Consider the following 7,606-nt stretch of genomic DNA (forward strand, 5'->3'; position numbering starts at 1 on the left):
TAACCGTTTCCTTTTGATGAAAATTTGAGTGTTGACTTTCAAGAAATGCACAGTTTGAAAAACTTTGTTTCTGAAGGCGGGAAAAGTTAAAGGTTTTATAAAGCCTATATCTAAAGCTCCTAAAGAGCAGATGGGCTACATTTTGAATATGTGATATGGAACCACTCACCATCATACATATTTCATTTGGAAGCAGCTAGTGTATTCTCTCTTGAAGATATGCTCATATTCAACTCCTAAGAAAATTAGAGTGCCGAAACCGGAAATCGTCAATATATGTATTTCACAAGCTCTGAATGCGGTTTCTGGCAAATGGAATACCCCTGATAGAGTATCGGCCCAGCATCAAACCGTTTCCTTTTGGATCAAATTTGAGTGTTGACTTTCAAGAAATGCACAGTTTGAAAAACTTTGTGTCTGAAGGCGGGAAAAGTTAAAGGTTTTATAAAGCCTATATCTAAAGCTCCTAAAGGAGCAGATGGCTACATTTTGAATATGTGATATGGAACCACTCACCATCATACATATTTCATTTGGAAGCAGCTAGTGTATTCTCTCTTGAAGATATGCTCATATTCAACTCCTAAGAAACTTAGGTGCCGAAACGGGAAATCGTCATATATGTATTTCACAAGCTCTGAATGCGGTTTCTGGCAAATGGAAATACCCCTGATAGAGTATCGGCCCACCATCAAACCGTTTCCTTTTGGATCAAATTTGAGTGTTGACTTTCAAGAATGCACAGTTTGAAAAACTTTGTGTCTGAAGGCGGGAAAAGTTAAAGGTTTTATAAAGCCTATATCTAAAGCTCCTAAAGGAGCAGATGGCTGCATTTTGAATATGTGATATGGAACCACTCACCATCATACATATTTCATTTGGAAGCAGCTAGTGTATTCTCTCTTGAAGATATGCTCATATTCAACTCCTAAGAAACTTAGTGTGCCGAAGCGTGAAATCGTCATATATGTATTTCACATGCTCTGTATGCGGTTTTTGGCAAATGGAAATACACCTGATAGAGTATCGGCCCACCATCAAACCGTTTCCTTTTTGGATGAAATTTTGAGTGTTGACTTTCAAGAAATGCACAGTTTGAAAAACTTTGTTTCTGAAGGCGGGAAAAGTTAAAGGTTTTATAAAGCCTATATCTAAAGCTCCTAAAAGAGCAGATGGCTACATTTTGAATATGTGATATGGAACCACTCACCATCATACATATTTCATTTGGAAGCAGCTAGTGTATTCTCTCTTGAAGATATGCTCATATTCAACTCCTAAGAAACTTAGTGTGCCGAAGCATGAAATCGTCATATATGTATTTCACATGCTCTGTATGCGGTTTTTGGCAAATGGAAATACACCTGATAGAGTATCGGCCCAACCATCAAACCGTTTCCTTTTGGATCAAATTTGAGTGTTGACTTTCAAGAAATGCACAGTTTGAAAAACTTTGTGTCTGAAGGCGGGAAAAGTTAAAGGTTTTATAAAGCCTATATCTAAAGCTCCTAAAAGGAGCAGATGGCTGCATTTTGAATATGTGATATGGAACCACTCACCATCATACATATTTCATTTGGAAGCAGCTAGTGTATTCTCATCTTGAAGATATGCTCATATTCAACTCCTAAGAAACTTAGAGTGCCATAGCTTGAAATCGTCATATATGTATTTCACAAGCTCTGAATGCGGTTTCTGGCAAATAGGCATACCCCTGATAGAGTATCGGCCCACCATCAAACCGTTTTCCTTTTGGATCAAATTTGAGTGTTGACTTTCAAGAAATGCACAGTTTGAAAAACTTTGTGTCTGAAGGCGGGAAAAGTTAAAGGTTTTATAAAGCCTATATCTAAAGCTCCTAAAGGAGCAGATGGCTACATTTTGAATATGTGATATGGAACCACTCACCATCATACATATTTCATTTGGAAGCAGCTAGAGTATTCTCTCTTGAAGATATGCTCATATTCAACTCCTAAGAAAACTTAGAGTGCCGAAACGGGAAATCGTCATATATGTATTTCACAAGCTCTGAATGCGGTTTCTGGCAAATGGAAATACCCCTGATAGAGTATCGGCCCACCATCTAACCGTTTCCTTTTGGATGAAATTTGAGTGTTGACTTTCAAGAAATGCACAGTTTGAAAAACTTTGTTTCTGAAGGCGGGAAAAGTTAAAGGTTTTATAAGGCCTATATCTAAAGCTCCTAAAGGAGCAGATGGCTACATTTTGAATATGTGATATGGAACCACTCACCATCATACATATTTCATTTGGAAGCAGCTAGTGTATTCTCTCTTGAAGATATGCTCATATTCAACTCCTAAGAAACTTAGAGTGCCGAAACGGGAAATCGTCATATATGTATTTCACAAGCTCTGAATGCGGTTTCTGGCAAATGGAAATACCCCTGATAGAGTATCGGCCCACCATCAAACCGTTTCCTTTTGGATGAAATTTGAGTGTTGACTTTCAAGAAATGCACAGTTGAAAACTTTGTTCTGAAGGCGGGAAAAGTTAAAGGTTTTATAAAGCCTATATCTAAAGCTCCTAAAGGAGCAGATGGCTGCATTTTGAATATGTGATATGGAACCACTCACCATCATACATATTTCATTTGGAAGCAGCTAGTGTATTCTCTCTTGAAGATATGCTCATATTCAACTCCTAAGAAACTTAGAGTGCCAAAGCTTGAAATCGTCATATATGTATTTCACAAGCTCTGAATGCGGTTTCTGGCAAATAGGCATACCCCTGATAGAGTATCGGCCCACCATCTAACCGTTTCCTTTTGGATGAAATTTGAGTGTTGACTTTCAAGAAATGTACAGTTTGAAAAACTTTGTTTCTGAAGGCGGGAAAAAGTTAAAGGTTTTATAAGGCCTATATCTAAAGCTCCTAAAGGAGCAGATGGCTACATTTTGAATATGTGATATGGAACCACTCACCATCATACATATTTCATTTGGAAGCAGCTAGTGTATTCTCTCTTGAAGATATGCTCATATTCAACTCCTAAGAAACTTAGAGTGCCAAAGCTTGAAATCGTCATATATGTATTTCACAAGCTCTGAATGCGGTTTCTGGCAAATAGGGCATACCCCTGATAGAGTATCGGCCCACCATCTAACCGTTTCCTTTTGGATGAAATTTGAGTGTTGACTTTCAAGAAATGCACAGTTTGAAAAACTTTGTTTCTGAAGGCGGGAAAAGTTAAAGGTTTTATAAAGCCTATATCTAAAGCTCCTAAAGGAGCAGATGGCTACATTTTGAATATGTGATATGGAACCACTCACCATCATACATATTTCATTTGGAAGCAGCTAGTGTATTCTCTCTTGAAGATATGCTCATATTCAACTCCTAAGTAAAATTAGAGTGCCGAAACCGGAAATCGTCATATATGTATTTCACAAGCCTCTGAATGCGGTTTCTGGCAAATGGAAATACCCCTGATAGAGTATCGGCCCACCATCAAACCGTTTCCTTTTGGATCAAATTTGAGTGTTGACTTTCAAGAAATGCACCAGTTTGAAAAACTTTGTGTCTGAAGGCGGGAAAAGTTAAAGGTTTTATAAAGCCTATATCTAAAGCTCCTAAAGGAGCAGATGGCTGCATTTGAATATGTGATATGGAACCACTCACCATCATACATATTTCATTTGGAAGCAGCTAGTGTATTCTCTCTTGAAGATATGCTCATATTCAACTCCTAAGAAACTTAGTGTGCCGAAGCGTGAAATCGTCATATATGTATTTCACATGCTCTGTATGCGGTTTTTTGGCAAATGGAAATACACCTGATAGAGTATCGGCCCACCATCAACCGTTTCCTTTCGGATCAAATTTGAGTGTTTGACTTTCAAGAAATGCCACAGTTTTGAAAACTTTGTGTCTGAAGGCGGGAAAAGTTAAAGGTTTTATAAAGCCTATATCTAAAGCTCCTAAAGGAGCAGATGGCTACATTTTGAATATGTGATATGGAACCACTCACCATCATACATATTTCATTTGGAAGCAGCTAGTGTATTCTCTCTTGAAGATATGCTCATATTCAACTCCTAAGAAACTTAGAGTGCCATAGCTTGAAATCGTCATATATGTATTTCACAAGCTCTGAATGCGGTTTCTTGGCAAATAGGCATACCCCTGATAGAGTATCGGCCCACCATCTAACCGTTTCCTTTTGGATGAAATTTGAGTGTTGACTTTCAAGAAATGTACAGTTTGAAAAAACTTTGTTTCTGAAGGCGGGAAAAGTTAAAGGTTTTATAAGGCCTATATCTAAAGCTCCTAAAGGAGCAGTATGGCTACATTTTGAATATGTGATATGGAACCACTCACCATCATACATATTTCATTTGGAAGCAGCTAGTGTATTCTCTCTTGAAGATATGCTCATATTCAACCTCCTAAGAAACTTAGAGTGCCGAAACGGGAAATCGTCATATATGTATTTCACAAGCTCTGAATGCGGTTTCTGGCAAATGGAAATACCCCTGATAGAGTATCGGCCCACCATCAAACCGTTTCCTTTTGGATCAAATTTGAGTGTTGACTTTCAAGAAATGCACAGTTTGAAAAACTTTGTTTCTGAAGGCGGGAAAAGTTAAAGGTTTTATAAGGCCTATATCTAAAGCTCCTAAAGGAGCAGATGGCTACATTTTGAATATGTGATATGGAACCACTCACCATCATACATATTTCATTTGGAAGCAGCTAGTGTATTCTCTCTTGAAGATATGCTCATATTCAACTCCTAAGAAACTTAGAGTGCCAAAGCTTGAAATCGTCATATATGTATTTCACAAGCTCTGAATGCGGTTTCTGGCAAATAGGCATACCCCTGATAGAGTATCGGCCCACCATCTAACCGTTTCCTTTTGGATGAAATTTGAGTGTTGACTTTCAAGAAATGCACAGTTTGAAAAACTTTGTTTCTGAAGGCGGGAAAAGTTAAAGGTTTTATAAAGCCTATATCTAAAGCTCCTAAAGGAGCAGATGGCTACATTTTGAATATGTGATATGGAACCACTCACCATCATACATATTTCATTTGGAAGCAGCTAGTGTATTCTCTCTTGAAGATATGCTCATATTCAACTCCTAAGAAAATTAGAGTGCCGAAACCGGAAATCGTCATATATGTATTTCACAAGCTCTGAATGCGGTTTCTGGCAAATGGAAATACCCCTGATAGAGTATCGGCCCACCATCAAACCGTTTCCTTTTGGATCAAATTTGAGTGTTGACTTTCAAGAAATGCACAGTTTGAAAAACTTTGTGTCTGAAGGCGGGAAAAGTTAAAGGTTTTATAAAGCCTATATCTAAAGCTCCTAAAGGAGCAGATGGCTACATTTTGAATATGTGATATGGAACCACTCACCATCATACATATTTCATTTGGAAGCAGCTAGTGTATTCTCTCTTGAAGATATGCTCATATTCAACTCCTAAGAAACTTAGAGTGCCGAAACGAAAAATCGTCATATATGTATTTCACAAGCTCTGAATGCGGTTTCTGGCAAATGGAAATACCCCTGATAGAGTATCGGCCCACCATCAAACCGTTTCCTTTTGGATCAAATTTGAGTGTTGACTTTCAAGAAATGCACAGTTTGAAAAACTTTGTGTCTGAAGGCGGGAAAAGTTAAAGGTTTTATAAAGCCTATATCTAAAGCTCCTAAAGGAGCAGATGGCTGCATTTTGAATATGTGATATGGAACCACTCACCATCATACATATTTCATTTGGAAGCAGCTAGTGTATTCTCTCTTGAAGATATGCTCATATTCAACTCCTAAGAAACTTAGTGTGCCGAAGCGTGAAATCGTCATATATGTATTTCACATGCTCTGTATGCGGTTTTTGGCAAATGGAAATACACCTGATAGAGTATCGGCCCACCATCAAACCGTTTCCTTTTGGATGAAATTTGAGTGTTGACTTTCAAGAAATGCACAGTTTGAAAAACTTTGTTTCTGAAGGCGGGAAAAGTTAAAGGTTTTATAAAGCCTATATCTAAAGCTCCTAAAAGAGCAGATGGCTACATTTTGAATATGTGATATGGAACCACTCACCATCATACATATTTCATTTGGAAGCAGCTAGTGTATTCTCTCTTGAAGATATGCTCATATTCAACTCCTAAGAAACTTAGTGTGCCGAAGCATGAAATCGTCATATATGTATTTCACATGCTCTGTATGCGGTTTTTGGCAAATGGAAATACACCTGATAGAGTATCGGCCCACCATCAAACCGTTTCCTTTTGGATCAAATTTGAGTGTTGACTTTCAAGAAATGCACAGTTTGAAAAACTTTGTGTCTGAAGGCGGGAAAAGTTAAAGGTTTTATAAAGCCTATATCTAAAGCTCCTAAAGGAGCAGATGGCTGCATTTTGAATATGTGATATGGAACCACTCACCATCATACATATTTCATTTGGAAGCAGCTAGTGTATTCTCTCTTGAAGATATGCTCATATTCAACTCCTAAGAAACTTAGAGTGCCATAGCTTGAAATCGTCATATATGTATTTCACAAGCTCTGAATGCGGTTTCTGGCAAATAGGCATACCCCTGATAGAGTATCGGCCCACCATCAAACCGTTTCCTTTTGGATCAAATTTGAGTGTTGACTTTCAAGAAATGCACAGTTTGAAAAACTTTGTGTCTGAAGGCGGGAAAAGTTAAAGGTTTTATAAAGCCTATATCTAAAGCTCCTAAAGGAGCAGATGGCTACATTTTGAATATGTGATATGGAACCACTCACCATCATACATATTTCATTTGGAAGCAGCTAGTGTATTCTCTCTTGAAGATATGCTCATATTCAACTCCTAAGAAACTTAGAGTGCCGAAACGGGAAATCGTCATATATGTATTTCACAAGCTCTGAATGCGGTTTCTGGCAAATGGAAATACCCCTGATAGAGTATCGGCCCACCATCTAACCGTTTCCTTTTGGATGAAATTTGAGTGTTGACTTTCAAGAAATGCACAGTTTGAAAAACTTTGTTTCTGAAGGCGGGAAAAGTTAAAGGTTTTATAAGGCCTATATCTAAAGCTCCTAAAGGAGCAGATGGCTACATTTTGAATATGTGATATGGAACCACTCACCATCATACATATTTCATTTGGAAGCAGCTAGTGTATTCTCTCTTGAAGATATGCTCATATTCAACTCCTAAGAAACTTAGAGTGCCGAAACGGGAAATCGTCATATATGTATTTCACAAGCTCTGAATGCGGTTTCTGGCAAATGGAAATACCCCTGATAGAGTATCGGCCCACCATCAAACCGTTTCCTTTTGGATGAAATTTGAGTGTTGACTTTCAAGAAATGCACAGTTTGAAAAACTTTGTTCTGAAGGCGGGAAAAGTTAAAGGTTTTATAAAGCCTATATCTAAAGCTCCTAAAGGAGCAGATGGCTGCATTTTGAATATGTGATATGGAACCACTCACCATCATACATATTTCATTTGGAAGCAGCTAGTGTATTCTCTCTTGAAGATATGCTCATATTCAACTCCTAAGAAACTTAGAGTGCCAAAGCTTGAAATCGTCATATATGTATTTCACAAGCTCTGAATGCGGTTTCTGG

The sequence above is a fragment of the Conger conger genome, chromosome 4, assembly GCF_963514075.1.
Source record: "Conger conger chromosome 4, fConCon1.1, whole genome shotgun sequence".
NCBI classification, from domain to species: domain Eukaryota; kingdom Metazoa; phylum Chordata; class Actinopteri; order Anguilliformes; family Congridae; genus Conger; species Conger conger.